The 20441-nt window shown below is 40.8% G+C and overlaps 1 long non-coding RNA gene across 1 annotated transcript in view; it reads right to left on the bottom strand.

Annotated features, from left to right (window-relative positions):
- Positions 1-2142: 2142 nt before the first annotated feature.
- The window catches only part of LOC140737394 (uncharacterized), a 29785-nt gene continuing 11486 nt past the window's right edge, over positions 2143-20441 (bottom strand). The window contains exons 2-3 of the long non-coding RNA XR_012101133.1: positions 5202-5563; positions 2143-4278 (exon numbers count right to left, since the gene is read on the bottom strand). This is a non-coding gene — a long non-coding RNA (uncharacterized lncRNA). The remainder of the gene's footprint in view (positions 4279-5201; positions 5564-20441) is intronic.

The following is a 20441-nucleotide window of genomic DNA, read 5'->3' as shown; positions in this document are numbered from 1 at the left end:
ACTTCTCATTAGCAAAGGCACATCTTATGGAGTCTGAATTTAAATTCAAACAACATAAGCTATGATAAAGGAAAAATTGTTCCGATATCAACCTATTATACAGTAATAAAAATTTCATAAATATGGAAAAGAACCTCAACTGATTGATTCCCAAAAATCACTTTATTGCTGACTTTTGTGAGAAGCATGTATAAATTTTAAAATAAAGGCAAAAAAAGGGCATTTTTAGGTATGTTTCAACAAACAATCCACTGGAGGAACTCAGTATTCCAGGCAGCCTGTTGGTGGGGGGCTGGTGGATGGTTTGGGAGTTTGCATGGAATTATCGATAATTCAGATCAAAACCCTGCATCAGGAAATGTCAACAATTCCTTTTCCCTTACAGATGCTACTCAGCTGAGTTCCTTCAGCAAATTGCTTTTTTGCTCCAGCTTCCAACATCTGCAGTTTCTTATGTCACTATATTTTATTATATTGCTTGGTATTCCTTCTGATTAATTTTCTCCCCGCCCAAGTATGCCAGAGGAAGCTAAGCTTAAGGATGCCAAGTCAAAAGTCATCCTTAGCAGGGAAGACCACCCTAAATTGAGATTAATTGCTTCAGAAGAGCGATGGCAGGCTGCTCTTCAAAAATGATGAAGAGTACCAGAAAAACGTGGAAGCAGCATGAATTACACAGTGACTTCGAACTCAGGTGTGGTATTCTAGCAACTGTGTTCACCAATATGTGATTTAAGCCCAGATTTGTTCTTTTATTTCCAACTGAATCATAAAGAGTTTTACCAAGAAGACCGGGGGAGACCAGGGTCAGCCTGACCGCATTGTGAAATAGAAAGCCTGGTGCTTTCTGCCCCTGACATAGAGGAAGGAGATGACAGGGATCTGCTGTTGTCAATGACCTCATTGTTCAGGGTTGCTCCTGTGTCAAAAGTTCAGTGTGAGATTTCCAGAGCGATTATCAGCTAGAAGTGTGTATGCTCATCTTGTCTGAGGAAGTTATTGCACATTTGTGTGGAAGGTATTTTGGTTTTTATTATGGAACAGCAGTGCAGTAAACCAGTCACAAACAGAGAAATAGTGAGAAGGATGCAGAGGAAATGCATCCTGATATCAGAGTATTCAGACAGATGGCTCTAATGAATCCTGAATCAGAATATTCAGACAGATGGCCCTATATGAATTAAAAAGAAAATGCAGAATATTTCCCAAAGGTTTTTGAAAACAACTCGTGACTGAATTATCAAAGCTTGATTTCAGACAGGTGTCTTTTTTTTTAATCGGTTCTTATTTTGAACTGCTCAAACAGTAATTAGCAGCAAATGTTATTGTGCCGGGTTCGTTGATGTTTAGGCAAGACAATTATTCCAGGCACAATCCGCAGCCTACAGTCTTTCCTGGATGTAAGGGCATCTAAACCAGTATTCCCAATCCCAGTAGTTGCCTCAGTCTTGCTGAGGTAATGCCAGAGCTGTGGTATATCCTTGAAGCTGGAATTCCTTCTAGATCCTTAGAAATTGAGGCTCGTCTCTTAGTTACATATGCCAGGAATGCTCTCAAAGACAATGAATCAATATGTTTACTAATAGATTAATAGGAAAGGGGAGAAGCAACATCCGTATCAGTATTAATATCACTGGCATATGTCGTGAGGATTGTTAACTTTGTGGCAGCAGTTTAATACGTGATAAATATAGAGAAAAATACTAAGTTAGAGTAAGTATATATATGTGCATTAAATAGTTAAATTAAAGACGTAGTGCAAAAATAGAAGTAAAAAACGTAGTGAGGTTGTGTCCATGTGTTCTATGTCCATTCAGAAATCGAATGGCAGAGGGGAAGAAGCTGTTCCTGAGTCACTGAGTGTGTGCCTTCAGGCTTCTGTACCTCCCACCTGATGGTAACAATGAGAAGAGGTCCTTAATAATGAGCCCTCCCATCTTACCATTCCAAATGATAGACCCTTAATGATGGAGCTCACCCCTTCTTACCATTCTTTTCATACTTAATTGTATACAAAAGTTCACAACTCACAAAGAGGAAATTCCTCGTTGTTTTCACAGTTAAAGCAAGAATTAAGGATATAATGTCTTTTTCTTTTTTAATCTTTTTATTAATTTTAAACAAACACAAGTAAAACATCGAGCACAAAGAGCTTGAGAGTACATAATTAATAGGTTAAGGTACAAATACAAACAGTTGATAATCCACATATAATAACCTCCCAAACTCACAGTGGTTACAGAAAATGGAAAAAAAATGAGAAAAAAAAACTCCAAAAAACTAATCTAACCGACATGGGCCATTGCATTATTTCAAATATACACAGTAGTGTCAATAACTCCGCACCTCTATCCAAATAATTAAAGATGATAAGAATAAGGTTTAGGAAAAGTCAGTTTAGCTCACATAAAAGTGTTGAATAAATGGTCTCCAAGTTTCTTCAAATTTAACTGAAGGGTCAAAGACAACACTTCTAATTTTTTCTAAACTCAAACAAGAAATAGTTTGAGAAAACCACTGAAATGTAGTTGGAGTATTAATTTATTTCCAGTTCAATAGGATAGACCTTCTAGCCATTAATGTGACAAATGCAATCATCTGCCGGGCTGAGGGGGGATAAACAACTATTATCCACCATTGGTAAACCGAAAATTGCAGTAATAGGATGCGGTTGCAATTTGAAGTTCAGAACTGTTGAGGTAACACCAAAAATATCTTTCCAGTAATTTTGCAAACAGGGGCAAGACCAAAACATGTGGGTCAATGAAGTGACTTCAGAATGACATCTGTCGCAGATTGGATTAACATGAGAATAAAATCGAGCAAGTTTGTCCAGGATATAATGTCACACTGACTTCATGGAGAATGCTCCTCATCACTATTGAGCAATAACATTCCAAGTATATAAATCCCACACTGTGAGAGGCTCATCACCTAGGCTATTTGTTAAGTATCGTTCAGTAAAGCTAATAGCTCATTAAACAGTAGTTGGATCCAGATTGAATAAACATGTGTTACATCATCTGTGGAGTTTGGAAAAACACTAAAAACTGGCATTTGATTCTTCCAACCCCTCATGTATATCAGTCCCATATGATGAGTATATGTAATATGATGAAGAAATTACTGCAAACAACAGTGGATACCACCATACCCGTGACATATTGTCAGTTCTGTGATTGGTAAAACCTGCTCAATAAAATAGTTGAGTGTTTATAGTTTTCTCCCCACTCCTATATTAACTCTTAAGGAGTGTTGAGGAAAAGCAGAGAGTTTGGAAATTAAATTTGACAGCAATTCAGTGTTTCTGGAGGTAGCCCCTTACCTTAGAAAGGATCTGCTGAAGGTTGATAGATTCTTGATTGGTCAGGCCATGAAGGGAAACTGGGAGTAGGCAGGAGATTGGGGCTGAGAGGAAAATTGGATCAGCCATGATGAAATGGAGGAGGAGACTCAATAGGACAAATGGCCTAATTCTGCTCCTATGTCTTATGGTCTTTTAGTAATTAAACATGGTGGACATTCCTGAGTGATAAGCTCCCATTTCTACTGGCACTACATTGAGTTCAAAACAATGGATAGATTTTTATCATTAGTCCATGTAGTGAAAGTAATAGGAAGCATGGCTTGTCCAAGGAGAGAAACTTGTGATGGTAACCATGGTGGACAGGAACGGAGGTACTACAACTGAAGGTGAGTGGGGATAACTCATCTTGGATTTTGGTTTGTAAATATTAACCAGAAACTCCTAGTGTAAAACACATGTGGCTATTAGAATGTACCAATTTTTAACGTCAGCAGTAGTCAATCTACTGTTCTTGATGGTCAGTTGCACAGGCATTTTAAACCACTATCTCTGAAAGGTAACAGGAGAGGAGTAAACTACAAGACAAGGGTCTTGAAGTGTTATTATCACCACTTGACGCAGTTATAAAATTTTCAGCTATAAGCCCTTATTATTGCTAGTAGAAGTATCATCCTTTTAAAATCACTCACATTTCCTCTATTCCTGATAACCACTCTTTGATTGAGAGGCAGAGATTACTGCACAGAGGCAGCATCATCATGATGGTGTTAACTTTCATGGAACGCACACAAGATGCCGGAGGAACTCATCAAGGCTGGCTGCTTCTATGGATGGGAATAAACAGTTGACATTTCGGGCTGAGACCCTCGCGTGTGTTGCTTGGATTTCTAGCATCTGCAGACTTTCCGTTCTTTTTATTTTTCTTGCTTTTGTTTCCTCTTCTACAATAGAGCACTTCTCCAAATGTGTGCCTGAAATTTTCAAAGTTCAAAGTAAATTTGTCATCAACGTACGTATTCTGTATGTTACTGTTAACTACTATGTCAATATAATTCTACTTATTTATTTTTTACTTATTTACTTTTTGAGATACAGCACAGAATAACCCCTTCCAGCCCTTCCAGTCATGCCAGCAACCCCTGATTTGACCTTAGCCTAATTACAGGACAATTTACAATGACCAATTAACCTACGTCTTTGGACCGTAGAAGGAAACCAGAGCACCCAGAGGAAACCCCTGCAGTCACAGGGCGAACGTACAAACTCCTTGCAGGCAGAGGCGGGAATTGAACTCTGTTCGCCTGTACTGTAAAGCGTTGTGCTAACCACCAGGCTACCGTGCTGCCCCAGTAGTTTTATGGAAAACTATACATGAACGTAGACTGACAATGTGCAAAACAAGACAAACTGTGCAAATGAAAAAACAACACTGAGAACATGAGTTTGTAAAGAGTCCAATGCAAGTGAGGTTGCAGAATCAGTTCAGAATAGTGGGAATAAAATTATCCACTCTAGCTCAGGAGCCTGATGGTTGTTGGATAATAACTGTTCCTGAACTGGTTGGTCTGCGACCTGAGGCTTCTGTGCCTCTTATACAATGGTAGTAGCATGGTTTTGGTTGTGGAGGTCTGTGATTTGGAAAAAAAGAGTCCCATAATCCAATAGATATTTAAACAGTGAAGTATTATCCATTATAGTATCCACTGTGGACAATCTGGCACATCCACTCCATGACCTACTGAATAAGTAGTGGAGTAGAGACTCATTCAGCTCTGCTGCCTTAAGGGTCTTTACAGAAAATCTTTCCTACGAGATGCATTAAGCAGATATAACAGTTCATCTCAGTGTGACAGGAGAACACACATCATAGTACAATAATATTATTATTCCTTACATTATCATCAGTCAAGTCTGTTTTTAAATGTTGTTTTTTATTTAATCATTTATGGGACGTGGGCATCGCCAGCTAAGCCAGCATTTATTGCCCATCCCTAGTTGCCCTTGAGAAGGTGGTGATGAGCTGCTTTTTTGAACTGCTGTAGTCGCTGTGGTGTAGGTACACCCACGATGCTGTCAGGGAGGGAATTCCATGATTTTGACCCAGTGACAATGAAGGAACGGTGATAAGTTTCCAGGTCAGGATGGTGAGTGGCTTGGAGGGGGATTTCCAAGTGGCGCTGTCCCAGGTGTTTGCTGCTGTCCTTCTGGATGGTAGTGGTCGTGGGTCTGGAAGGTGCTGCCGCAGGAATGTTGCTGCTGTAACAAAAGAATTTCCCATTCAGCATCAATAAGCTACTTATTATTATTAGCAGCAAAAGGAGACCTTGTCCGTACACAGAATCATCTGATATTCTGTACAGTTTTGATCAACATATGGAGGAACTAGAGATCCCTTCAAAATAGTCAACTGCTAAAAGCTGATTTTCAGTGCCAGAACAGGTGGCCAAAAGTTTAAAAAAATGCTCCTGGCAACTTCAGTATAGTTTTGATATAAATAAATGTGGAGGACAACAAACAAATACAAGCCCCTGGTCTCCTGATGCCAAGGGTTGCAGCCCAAAGTCTTGATGTGGCCCTGAATGGTTTTACTAATGATTTCAAGCATTTCCTTCATTTGCACATGAACCCAGCAAGCCTGGCCCACTTCTTTGCAAAAGAAGCATACTGCAGCCCTCTCTGTATGGATCTGTTATGACTCTGAATAAAGCTGTCTCAAATGTCTTGTGCCGAGGCAGCTGTTGTAAGGCCGAGTAAGCCTTTTCAGGGCCACGCTGTTGCTTTTTGAGTTTCATTTCAATCTACTTTCAAGCCTTTTGTGTAGTGTTAAACTTTAGCTCCCCTCCTGACCTCCCTGCTTCAGTGAGGATCCCTTTGTCAAGGACTTCAGACAAGCTCCGCCCCACTCAGGCGTTGTCTCGCACGTGCCCATATCCACCTAATCTTTTAATTTTACTCCACAACAAGACAGCTGTTTGTGGTACACGCGATCCACAGCTGTCAGGAATTGCCTGCTGCCCGCCAGCATCTCCAAGACAATGCTGAAAAGGCTTTAGAGGGCACTTTTTCAGCAACAGTTGACAACACGTGCTCCAAAACGCTGCCTTTAGAAAAAATCCCCAAGAGATCCCACTTCGCTCGGTGATTGAAAGCAGCATCCCGAACAAAACTTCAACATCAAAGCGGAGCCATTGAAAGACTGTTTCAGCTTTCTTGAGTCCATTTTTCATTCCAAGTTGTTAGTTTATGGCAGAGCTAGTATTGACAATTTATTTGAAAGAGTAGCACATTCTTCCTTCCCCGACTTTTTGGAAGTTTAATGTTGTTAAAAAACCTCCTGGATACAGAACCTTGCATCCTTGCATGTGTTCAGACAAAATACCGGAGAATAATGGGTCTGCAATCCCTGTAGGTGTGAAACCCTGCTTCACACTGCCGCTGTGTGCAGTGTACAGAGAACTTGAAGCCAGTCAGCGCCCCTACATTTCACTCTATTAAAATTATTTCTTTAACTCTGCATCAGTGTAAGCAGCTTAGCTTTATCCTTGAAGTTCAGTAGCAGTCCAGCAAAGTTCTGTTTTTTTTTGAAACGTAATGGAAAGTGCTGTATTAGAGTAGGATCTGGCTGAGAAACAATAGCTAATTTTTTTCAGATTGGATGCTCTGTGAGCAGTTCCTGGTTTTCATTCTGATTTCAAACTTCCCTTTTCAGAGTAATAAGTTTATTTTGGCTTTCCACTTCCTCTTTGCCCACCATAGGAATTGCTTTCTATGCGACTCCCTTGTCCACTCATCCCTCTCCACTAGTCACCCTCCTAGCACTTATCACGAAAGCATGACAAGTGCTACACCTTCCCCCTCGCTATCACTCGGGGCTCCAAACAGATCTGCCGGGTGAGGATACACTTCCAGTGTCTCTGTCGGGGTCATCCAGTGATCCCAGTGCAGCCTCATCTGTATCAGTGAGACCCTACACAGACAGGAGAAAGGATCACCCTTACTCTGTCCGCCATAAATATCAGGAACTCCTGATAGCTCACACAAAATGCTGGAGGAACTCAGCAGGCCAGGCAGCATCTATGGAAAAGAGTAAAGAGTCAACGTTTGGGGCTGAGGCCCTTCATCTGCAGAATCCATTGTGTTTCAGCTTTGTGTCCTCTACATAAATAGACAACGTTAGCTCTGATCTTCAGCATTTTTATCCAATGTAAAGATTTGATTTATTATTTACAGCTGTCTGTAAATTCACTGAAGGAAATCATCGACCTCTCTCATCCCTTCTTATTGTGAATTTGACACATGCCTCCAAAGTGAGCTTTTGCTTACTTTTCTTCACCTGGGCAGTAATTTTTTAGTCATCTGAGGGAACATTATCCCCTGGTGTAGCATATGGTTGGTACACACCTGCCCTGTGTCTTGCACCTGCCATGTGGTGACTTTCATCCTGTCGGCTCTAGTGTTTCACGCCTGGGGGCAGAAACATTTCAGATTATTCTCAGATTATTTCTGCATTAGACAGTGGCCACGTGCCTGGATTGATGGAGAGACCCTGGCATTTGCATGTGAATGTGCCTTCGGTAAGCAAATATGTGGCAGGTAATGTGTTTACATGACAGAGCGGAGTTTTGGGGGTTGGGTACGCCAGAGCCTTTCTCGCAAAGTAGGCCTGGAGAATTTGTGAGGGGATTGAGCTGCCTTTGTTCGCGCGGGTGTGCCTGAGGCTCTGGGTCCGTCCGACCCCCTTTCCATCTGTCACTGTATCTGGGCATTTTTGCTGCTTGATTTACAGAGCCTTGAAAAGGTTGAGGCACTCGCTCAGCCCACAGACTGGAAGCGTGCAGAATAAAATATTGTGCCTCAGCACTTAAAGCCCCTGCTAATCTGAACAGCTGATGACTGGAAGGCTGCACGTCCCCTTATCAATCAGTGCATTCCTCCTAACCCACCCTATTACTAATTCAAATCCTCTCTAATTTTCTACAGAGATTAGACTCTGTCCCCGTTTTATCCCATTCTGATTCTGACAGCAACAGGCAGTGCCTTTGTAAAGTCATTAGCAGCAGACAATAGACAGCTTGAAAGGGAGCTCTGGAGTGAATGGAAGAATGAAAGTCAGTTTGTGCCAGGGCTGCTGGCCCGTCTGATTATATTAGACAGCAGATGGAGTGTGCCCCTGTTGCTGGGTAAAACTGCTTTTCTTTTCAAACTGGGAGGAGAAAAGGCATTGCCTTTCTGAAAGTATTGCCGTGGTAATGGAAGTACCACACATGTTGCTGCGGAGGCACCAAGAAGGCAGCTCTGACATTCTGCAGCATCCATCTCGCACTACTTCCCTCGGTTTCGGCAACCTGCCGTAAAATCTTGTGGAACGCAGATGCATTAGCAAAGTACTCCATTTTCTCTTTTGCAAAGGGGAAAATTAGATCATTACACACATCAAAACAAGAATAGTGATGAAAGTAAGCATTCTTACAGTGGAGAGTTGTTTATGGGGGTATTATTTCAAAAAAATGTCCATCGGATTCTTTCAAACAGTATGTACCTGATAGAAATAAAGAACAAAAAAATGTTTATAATACATATCGGTCACATTCCCCCATTAGTGGTGCCTGAGTATATTACTGCAATTTTGTGAGCGGTGCTTCATTTCATTTATTTTAAGATTGCTGTGCCTTAATAAAAGAGTTATCACATGACTGCCTCTTTTCAAAGTAACACACACACACTTATCCTTGGAGACAATTAGTGAAAAGTTGTAACTTGCTCTTTTTACACAAGTGCAAGCCAACTTCAAAAATAGTTCATTATTGGAAGCGTAATGTGACATTCTAAAGATGAGCTAAGGTAATGCAAGTCGTTCCCTTTCCAAAATAGATCCAAAGCAGGACCCACTTAAAACTTTTACCATTCTTTCCCCTTTTTGATGCCTCTATCTCTCTGCTTTTCCAAAGCTTTCTGTCATGACTTCACACTTTTGCACTTGGCATTATTTTGCAGATAATTCCTCACACAGTAAACATTCAGCTGGTTGAAAGAGGCTGTTCCGTAATAAAGTCCTCATTCTGCTACCATATCTTATGATCTTACAGTCTCATTTAATTAAAGCTTAGAAAATTAATTGATGTCCTCACTTAAGTGCTATAAACCACAAGCTAACGTCGTACGAAGTGTAAAAGAACAAAATGCAAAAAAAAACTATTGATAAGCTGTAGTGTTTGTATGGTACACCCCATACTGATAACTAAAAAGTAGACTCGACATCACAGCTATTGGATAAAGTGGAAAAAGTTAACAGCCACTCTGCTGTCAAGAGCACTGAATCCTGAATCCCACCATTTGCCATGAGGCCATACTTCTTGCAGGTTTCAACCATTTTCAAACCAGTTTAACGGACTGGCAAGAGATGTCTTTAATAAATCTGAAATATGCTCAGTGGCCACTTTATTAGGTATACAAAGTGCCCTCCTACTACTATAGCCCATCCACTTCAAGGTTTGACGTGTTGTGTATTCATAAATGCTCTTCGGCATACTGCTGTTGTGACGCAGGTTAACTGAGTTACTGTCACCTTCCTGTCAGCTTGGACCAGCCTGTCCATTCTCCTCTGACCTCTCTCATTAACGAGGCGTTTTCACCCATGGACTACCACGTTTTTTTCTTTTTGTTTTCACCCCATTCTCCGTAAACTCTAGAAACTGTCCTGCGTGAATATCCCAGGACATCAGCAGTTTCTTGGATACAAACGCCCCATTTGGCATAAATCACTTGGATCACATTTGCCCCCATTTTGATGTTTGGTCTGAACAACAACGGGACCTCTTCACCGTGGCGGCATGTTTTTGTGCATTGAATTGCTGCCACGTGATTGGCATTAACGAGCAGGTGTACAGGTGGGTCTAATAAACTCGCCACTGAGTGTGTGACTGCCAAGGCCAGGCAGAGCAGGTTCACACTACAGCTGCAACTAACTCATTCCTGTGTGAGGACAGACGGCCCTCTGGCAGAGCAGATGATGGCACCAAAAATCCTGATAAACACAGATGAGCGGGCTCCCTGGACACCACAGTCCCACCTGGCATTGGTGGGAGGGAGCTGAGCCAATGGAAGCAACATTTAGAGATCAGAGTAATCAAGTTTCATGACAAATGCCTGTGAATTTAAACCTGATTCTGATTTTGACCAATCACACACTGAGGGCTTGTTTGCCATTTTCAATGTGTTGGAGTTTCATACATAACATGCAGAAGTTATTCAGTGCAATAGGGTTCTAGCTAACAGAAATGTTCCCCCTAACGTGAAATTTGAAGAGACACACTGTACTTACAGGTTAGCCTTCTTGATGAGCTTATTGAATCTGGCCCACTACTGGACAGACCTCCCTCGTGCATTCCCCTCCCCGCACATACCTCTTCCAGATGAGGGCACTGAAGAGACTGACTCTTGATAACCAACAGCCGTCAGGTAGGGCTGAGTGAGCTTTCAGGAGTCAGTGATGCATTAGGTATTAAGGCCTCAACTCCCAGAACACCTCAACAGCCTTTGACAGGTCACCAGTTGTCCACCAAAGGTTTTTGGACTGTTTTTATATGCCTCTATTGATCAATCATTTAAGATGTTATTCAAATAGTCATATACTGTATCTCTAAATAAAATGATTAACAAGTTAGAAAAAGGAAAATGTGTTTAATTGAAAATAGATTTAAACCATGAAAATAAATTTAAGTAACAATACCTTTGCCTTTTTTCACAAGTTTGGCAACTCCATTCAAATTAATCATGTTATCGTTCTTATACTATTCCATGAACCCAAGTCACCCCCCCCCCCCCCAACACACACACAGACATACACACAAAATTTCCCAGGCTTAAGACTGAATTTATTGAACATTTAAACCAGTGGTTCCCAACCTTTTTTTTATGCCATGTAGTCTTACAATTAACCGAGGGGTCCATGACACCAAGTTGGGAACCCCTGATCTAAACTCTCTTCTCAGTATTAAGCACACTGTTACTATGGTGACAGTTTCTAACCTAGCATCTCAAGTGCCAGTGCTTCACCAACAAGGTAGCTGCAAACAAATATTATAATTGAAGCCCAGCATGGTCAGATAAGGCAGTATCCGACCTCCAACTCGTCCATGACATGTGTGCAAAGTCCAAAGCATTCTGTGGTCTAAACATACAAATGTCCATAAGACGATAAGATATTGGAGCAGAATTAGACCATCTGGCCCATGGAGCTATTCAATCATGGCTGATCCTTTTCTTTCTATCTCCTCCTCAACCACAGTTCCCGGCCTTCTCTCCATAACCTTTGATGCCATGTCCAATAAAGAATCTATCAATCTCCGCCTTAAATACACCCAATGACCTGGCCTCCACAGCTGCATGTGGCAACAAATTCCACAAATTCACCACCCTTTGGCTAAAGAAATTTCTCCACATCTCTGTTTTGAAAGGGCGCCCCTCTATCCTGAGGCTATGCCCTCTTGTCCTAGTCTCTCCCACCATGGGAAACATCCTTTCCACATCTACTCTGTCTAGGCCTTTCAACATTCGAAAGGTTTCAATGAGTATCCCCCCCTCATCCTTCTGAATTCCAGTGAGTACAGACCCAGAGCTATCATACGTTCCTTGTATGATAACCCTTTCATCCTTGTGAACCTCCTCTGGACCCTCTCCAATGCCAGCACATCTTTTCTAAGATGAGGGACCCAAAACTGTTCACAATACTCAAGGCGAGGCCTCCCCAGTGCCTTATAAAGCCTCAGCATCACATCCTTGCTCTTGTATTCTAGACCTCTTGAAATGAATGTTAACATAGCATTTGCCTTCCTCACCACCAACTCAACCTGCAAGTTATTCTTCAGAGTGTTCTGCACAAGTACTCACAAGTCCCTCTGCATCTAAGATTTTTGGATTTTCTCCCTGTTTAGAAAATAGTCCGCACATTTATTTCTACTACCAAAGTGCATGACCGTGCATTTTCCAACATTGTATTTAATTTGCCACTTTCTTGCCCATTCTCCTAATCTGTCTAAGTCCTTCTGCATCTGATCTGTTTCTTCAACACTACCTGCCTCTCCACCAACCTTTGTATCATCTGCAAACTTGGCAGCAAAGCCATCTATTCCAACATCTAAATCACTCATATATGGCATAAAAAGAAGTGGTCCCAACATCTACCCCTGCAGAACACCACTAGTCACTAGCAGCCAACCAGAAAAGGATCCTTTTATTCCCACTTGCTGTCTCCTACCAATCAGTCAATGCTCTAACCATGTTAGTAACTTTCCTGTAATACCACGGACTCTTAACTTTCCTCATGTGTGGCACCTTGTCAAAGGCCTTCTGAAAGTCCAAATATACAACATCCACTACATCCCCTTTATCTATCCTACTTATAATCTCCTCAAGTAATTCCAACAAGTTCATCAAGCAGGATTTTCCCTGAAGGAAACCATGCTGACTTTGTACTATCTAGTCCTGTGTCACTAAGTACTCCATCACCTCTTCCTTAACAATTGACTCCAATATCTTCCCAACCACTGAGGTCAGGCTAGTTGATTTATAATTTCCTTTCTGCTGCCTTCTTCCTTTCTTAAAGAGTGGGCTAACATTTGCAATTTTCCAGTCCTCTGGCACCATGCCAAAGTCCAATGGTTTCTGAAAGATCATTTCTAATGCCACCATAATCTCTATCGTTACCTCTTTTAGAACCCTAGGATGCAGTTCATCTGGTCCAGGTGACTTATGTACCTTTAGGTCTTTCAGCTTTTTGAGCACCTTTTCTCTTGTAACAGTAATTGCACCCACTTCTCTTCCTTCACACACTACATCAGGCACACAGCTAGTGTCTTCCACAGTGATGCAAAGTACTCATTTAGTTCATTAGCAATCTCCTTGTCCCCCGTTATTATTTCTCCTGCCTCCTCATTTTCTAGTAGTCCTATATCCACTCTCACTTCTCTTTTATTTTTAACATACTTGAAAAAACTTTTACTTTGACATTATTTGATAGCTTGCTTTCATATTTCATCTTTTTCCTTCTAATGATTTTTTATTTGCTCTCTGTAGGCTTTTAAAAACTTCCCAATCCTCTATCTTCCCACTAATTTTTGCTTTATTGTATGCCCTTTCTTTTGCTTTTACAATAGCTTTGACTTCCCTTGTCATCTGTCAGTCACCTCACTTTGTCCCATTGCTTCAGGCAACCGGATATATTTTGGTATGTCGTATATCTGCAAGGTCTGCTATGTGTAACCACTGAAAGATTTTACTTCAGGAATGGCTTTGCTGCAATCATGGGTGATCCCACAGGGCTGGATGACAACAGGGAGAAGTAAGCAACACACTGCACAGCAGGAGCAGCTGCCAAAGGGGACTTAGCAACTGCACAAGAGGTCACATTCACAAAGAGTCTTCTGGGAGCACTTCTCTCTCATTAGCTTGACTCAGGCATAATGGGCAAGGATTCGCTTAAAAAGGGACAGCTTGTAGCCTGTAACATTAGTTGAACTTTTTCTCTCAATGCGCAGTTTAAAAATAGTTATATAGCCTAATCTGCTGGAGATAGAAACTGATAATAATGTTGGGAAGAAGATGGGTGATAAGGCCATGGTGACCTACATGACTGACAACCTATCTTCTTAACAAAAGATTTAAATGATTGATAAAGGAATACATAATTTAGAGAAAATCAGGTATAAGTAGTGAAATAAAGAAAACAAATTGAGTTTGGATTGAAATACATTTTATTTTATTAAGAGTTTAGCATGGAAATAGGCTCTTCGGCTCATGTGACCAATTGACCTACTAACCCATTCGTCTTTGGAGGAAACCGGAGCACCCGGAGGAAATCCACTGGAATGTCAGGGCCGAACGCAAAGCTCCAGCTCTGTGAAGCAGCAGCTCTACACGCTGCACCACCTTGCCTTTCCTAAATACACGTGGAAGAGACGAGACAGACATACACCCGAGAGCAGTGGTGAGAAATTAAAAGAGAATGGAAAAATTAAAAATGTCGAAGTCCCAGCTATTTCCTACAAGTGTAATATGCCCAGTGAGATTGTCAATCGAGTGCCGTAGACACTCTGTTAAGAAGCTTATGAGGTGCATTAATTAGCAACTGATGTACACTTAGCAAAAAAATGTTGAAACTTGAAAGTTGAAAGCCATTGGACATTTTTGCGAGGCTAACATTAGAGTGTCGTAAACTACCCAGCAAGCTGCATGCCATCTTGGTAGCAGCACTTCTTCAGTGTAAGTTGCTGTCTGATTGGAGGATTATTAGTCTGGTGCATCATTCTTCCCCGTGCTTTTTCTCCCAACGTAAGAGCATAAATAATTTCCAGTACTCATTTTATCACGTCCTGTTACTGTATTTGTCAAAGTACTTCTTTAATAAACATGCAAAATGTCTGTTGTTTCCTGAATAACTAGTAAAGTTGCTGTATATACAAGGTGGAAATTTGTTTGGATCCCATTTCACCAATAAATGCAAGATGACTTTCTCTGCTCTCTGGTCCCTGTCAAAGTCAACACAGAAACAGGTTATTGAGGGCATTGGTGGTTTATTTGTACCTCTCCCTCTCTTTTTGCAGAAGTATCTGACTCAAACGCTCCCAATTCCTGAGCTCACATTGTGGCCAATCACACATGTGAATTGAAAGGCTACACCTGTGTTACTGCCTGTTGCACAGACACTCTGCTCTCTGCTCTGACCCACTTCCCATTGCAGATGGCAGGTTTTCAAATGATCGTTTTAACTGTAACAAAGAAGACTTGCTGTGTTGTAATAAGCAGCAGAATATAAGTGAAGTAAAAGATTAATTCAGCTGCACCTTTTTCCACCATTGACACTGTTTGTTATTAAAAAATAAGTAGTAGGTAAAACTGAAGCAAGGAATAAAAATTGTTTCTGCATCTCCATCACTGGATCACGGTAAATCTCCCTGTACTTCTGCTGTTCCCTGTGTGGATTTCATTTGCCACTACAACTTGGTAGATTAGTTCAGTATGTGCCATGTGTCAAGAACAGAGCCAATCAGTTCAGAAGTATAAAAAATGGTGGCACAGGGACTTGGGGAAACAGCTAATGAAAAGCTATAACCTCAAAATGACTGATAGAAAAATAGTATCAAAATTCCTCCCCCATCGTTAGCATGAAGTACACTATTTAGAAGCAAACTAACCCATCACCCCACTTCCAAATTTCAGTTCATTTGGACTGAACTTCAGAGAAAGAGTACAATGCATAATCAATACCATACAGTCTTTAGTATTACTGTTTAGGAATCAATTTGTAGAAAATGGATGTCATATATGAAATATGGATGGTGAAAACAGAAAATGCCTGTTACAATTTCCCTATAGCATCTATGGTATAAGTGTATGCTGCAATCCTAGAATCCTCCAGTAGTTGCAGCACAGATCATGCAGTCCATCATGTCTATGCCAGATCTCTACTAGAGCAACCCATTATTTCCAATCTTATTATTCTTTTCCACAGCCTTGCAAAATCTGCTCGACCAAATATTTATCCAAAACCGTCTTGAGGGCCGTCATGGAATCCTTCCCTATGCTTCCACCATGTCTGTGGATCCCTGGTTCCAAGCACATGTGGTGTAAGAGATTTTCCTCCTGTCATCATTCTTTCTTTCCCCATTTATTTTATACCTGTGACTGCGAGACTTTGGTCCTTCAACCAAAGGAACTTTCATTCTGTCCAGAATCCTTATTATTTTATATTCTTTTATTAAATCCTTCTCTGCTCTAAGCAAGCAGTTCAGCTTCTAGACAATATCATTGTAATTGTATTTGGAAGGAATCATTCTTTTCTGAGCCTTCTCCATTTTCCTCAAATTCTTCCCATAAACTGGTGACAGAACTGAAAACAATATTGCAGTTGAGGCTTTGACTATTGTTTTTTTTAAATTCAGCTCGACTTTCCTAACTCTGTTGATAAAATCCCAGAACTGTGTTTGCCTTCTTAACCACTTTCTCGATCTGCTTTACCTCTATTCACACATAGGCTCAGATCATTCTACTTCTGCACCCTTTTGGAACAGAAGCATTCATTGTCTTTTTTTCATTTTCCCCACCAAAATACATCATTTCACAACTATCTGGCATGCATTTGGTTATTCCACCATCTAGTCAATGTCATGCTGTATGCTATCACAAATATCCCTGCAGTTGACAATACAGCCAAGTTTTGTTTCATCCTCAGTTTTAGATATTGCCTTCAAATCTAGGTCATCAATATAGATTTTTTTAAAATTAGAAGTCCCTGGTGAACGCAACTGTTCACCATCCTCTGGTCTAAATAACAACCATTAAGTACAATCCTCTGTAATCTATTTCTTAGCCAATTTTGTACCCATACTAACAATGCCCTTTATATGCCATTTACTTCAACTTCACTGATGAGCCTATTGAATGGTAATTTGCCAAAAACTTTTACACTGCATTAACTATATTCCCCTTATCAATTCTCCCTGCTACTTCATCAAAAAGCACTATCACATTGACTGATCACAATTTGACTTTCAGCAATTTGTGCTGACTTGACTTAATTGGTTGATTTTCCTTCAAGTGACTTAATTGGTTGATTGTCCTGTCACAGATCAATGTTTCCAAAAGCTTTTCCACACCAAAGTGAAACTGATTTTCTTATCACTCCTGGTGAGGAAGGGTGATAAGCAGGTGGAGCTGTGATGAAAAATCTGGGTGAGGGTGTGGCTGAAGAGCAGGAGAGGAACTGAAATAATCTCTCCTCACCTAGATCCACCTGTCATCTGCTAACTCATATTCCACCCTTCATATCACCTCTCTATACTGGCTATCTCCACTCTATCTTTCAGCCCAATTGCAGGAACTCAGCCTGAAAGACTGATTGCCTGTTTCTCTCCACAGATGCTTCCTGGCCTGCTGGGTTCCTTCAGCATCTTGTTGGTCATTCTCTTTCCACACATGCTAATTGACTGGTTGAGTTCTTCCAGCCCTTTGGTTCTTGGTTCAGATTCCAACATTTGAATTTATTAGAATTAGAATTTATTTAAATCTTACATCCATCCCACAATATGTGAAAGTAAAAATCCTTGCGTTATGACTCCGAGGCAATGTACAGACATGTGAATTTAAGTCTTTTTCTTTTCCAATATTTTTATTGAATTTCATATACACAAATACAGAGTTCATAAAGATACTTATTATAACTCAAAATAAGATAGCACAAAATGCACTATATATAAATCATAGTGATACAATCATAGTATCCCATATTGATGATCTATCAAATAAAATAAATTGAATAATGAAATACATTAGGATGACTGATTATATTATTTAAAAAAATCTATACCCCCTACCAAGGCAAAGCTGGTTGGAGAAAGAAAAACAAGAAAAAAAGAAGAGTACTTTACCATATAGTATTTTATAATAATAGCCCAGATCTATATTATAATAACAATACAAAGATTTTTAAAATAGTTCAGAAAGGGTCCCCATAACGTTTGTAAAAGTCTAATGACTTGTAGAAAGAAGCTGTCCCGTAGCCTGTTTGTCCTGGATTTAACGCTGTGGTACCGTTAACCAGTCGGAAGCAGCTGGAACAGTTTATGGTTGGGGTGACTGGTGTCCCCAATGAACTTCCAGTCCTTCTTTCTGCACCAGCTGCTACAAGTGTCCTCAGTGAAAGGAAGATTACATCCAGAGCTGCACTGGGCTGTTTGTACCACTCTCGCAGTGCCCAGAGATCAAGATTGGTGTAGTTCCTGTACCGGGCAGAGATACAGCCAGCCAGTATGCTGGCAATGATGCCCTTGTAGAAGGTCTTGAGGATTTGGGGTGACTAGTGTCCCCGATGATACATACCTGCTGCTGTAAATGTCCTCAATGGAGGAAAGTCCATAGCACCTTTATTTGTTTACCAGTATTTCTTCTAAGCCTCTTCACCTGTCAGTTTGCCTTTCCTTAGCTCCTAAATCTTGGATCAAATTTTTGGTCAGAGTTTTGGCCCAAAACATTGACATTCCTTTTCTCCCCACAGATGCTGTTTGATACATTGAGTTCCTCCAGAAAGTTGCTTCTTGTTGCAAGTTCTGGCACCGGCAACCCCGTGTGTCTCCAAGGTTTTGCTCATCTGTCTGAATACCATTTTGCATGACTCACTGTCAAATTTTCTTTTGACCATGTCCCTGCAGAGATCTTTTGGTAGGGAATTAAGTCCAGGTTATTATTATTGCCCAGAAGTTTTCATGATTTTTTTTTAACCAAATGTCCCAGTAAAGGTTTTCTTCCTGAATTAGGGAGTAGTGGCAAATTCCAATTATCTTTCATCTAATGGTGGCAAAGTTTTCCCTGGAGATTTGCATTTTTCCTCCCATTGCTTTAAGTTTGGGTGTATGGAGAGTGGCTGGTTGCTCACTCCTGCATAAAGTATACACTGCCTTGTTTACATGTTGCTGCCAGAAAGCTTGCATTGTGCACAATACCCAATTATGAGGACTTGTACGTCGGTAAGGAGACCTGATTACATTCCATGCATGATTGCTGTTGTTATGATTATGAACTATATTTTTATTCTCTACTTTCCTTCTCTCCCAAGAACCCTGTAACACGACAGACGTTAAATGATTTGTATAGCAGTAAGCTTATTTCAGATAAGTGCTGCACGCTGTTTACCTCATCCAGTTTTACAATAACTTCAAACCAGGGCCAGCTAATGGACTATTTTTGCTCTTTGATTGGACTGTTTATCTCAGCTATGTTGTTTTGCTCCATGTACAGATCATCCTGAATAGGTCAACATCTTCCAGCAAATGTTACCTCACTGGGAGAAAACATGTTTCATTCATGAATGTCCTTGTGAATAATTTTAATCTTTGCTCCAGATCAAGTTGGCACTGACCCAGTTCAAGCCAATGCCAAAGGCTTAATGTTTACAACTACTGAATCATATTATAACGTACTGTCAGTAAGAACAGCACCACCAATTACAGAGAGCTAGAGTTTTTTCAGCCTAGAGCAAACAACTCTCCTGGCCAATTATAGTCCAAAAAAATAGAATCAAAACAAAAAAACAGCAAAAAGTCAATATTTTAGCACTTCAGTTCCATTGACAGAGACAGAACGTGCAACAGAAGAGACTAACAGCCTCAATTTGACGACTTGAGTCAATCCAATCTGCAGCCTGTGGATTGAGTTAACAACCGAAATAATTCAATACAAGTTTAAAAAAGGTTCAGTGAGAGTTTTATTCTTAATGTTTTAATTGGAAGGGGAAAGAGTGATTAGTCCAAATCTAGTGTGAGCAAAGTTTTCTCAGTCTGACTCAAGCGTTCCAGTGAGGTCAGTTCTGATTTAAGGCTTACAGCCCGGCTTTGATTTTATGACAGAGGGGAAAGCAGGCTAAACGTGGATTTCATACACTCATCTTTACTCAGTACACCTGTGGACAGACCATAACACACTATCTAGGACAGTTCATGACGTGCATTGTTTATGTCCCTGCCAGATTTACACAGGGGATGGAGTTATGGCAGAGGGTGTCCGTAGGAGACTCTAAACACCTCATTAACAGATTTATCCAACCCCTGCAGTGTAATTATGTGGATGTAGCTTCACCACAGGGCTTACCACTACCTTCTCTATACAGACGGGATCAGAGATATGACAAAATTATTCCAGGAATAATTCCAAAATTATACATTGTTTCTCCACGGGGAAAGCTTCAGGAGTAAACCTTGAGGAAAAATCTGGTACTGGAGTCCCTAAGGAAGTCCTACGCTGTGTTCAACATTGACTGCCACCTCCTGCGACGCTGCTGGTGCCAAATGTTTGGGTCTCTGCTGTTCCTTTAGGTTCGTGGAGAGGAGGAGCCAGCTGCATGGGCAACAGATTGCCCTCCATATCGCACAACCTTGTCTTGTGTTTCGACACCACCAGGATGCAAACATCAATCATGGCCAAAGGACTACATTGTTTATCAGAAACTTTTTCATAAACCTAGCAGTCTTCACTGCAACTGCAAATACCTAGACACGGTTCTGCATTTATTTGACCAGCAGTCATCCCAGCCTTACTTGCAGATTAGACGGAGCAAGATAGCAGCACAATATATTCCACATGTATT

The sequence above is a fragment of the Hemitrygon akajei genome, chromosome 2 (assembly GCF_048418815.1).
Source record: "Hemitrygon akajei chromosome 2, sHemAka1.3, whole genome shotgun sequence".
NCBI lineage: Eukaryota > Metazoa > Chordata > Chondrichthyes > Myliobatiformes > Dasyatidae > Hemitrygon > Hemitrygon akajei.
Note: the sequence above shows the minus strand (reverse complement) of the source record. Positions and strands in the feature narration are given on the sequence as shown.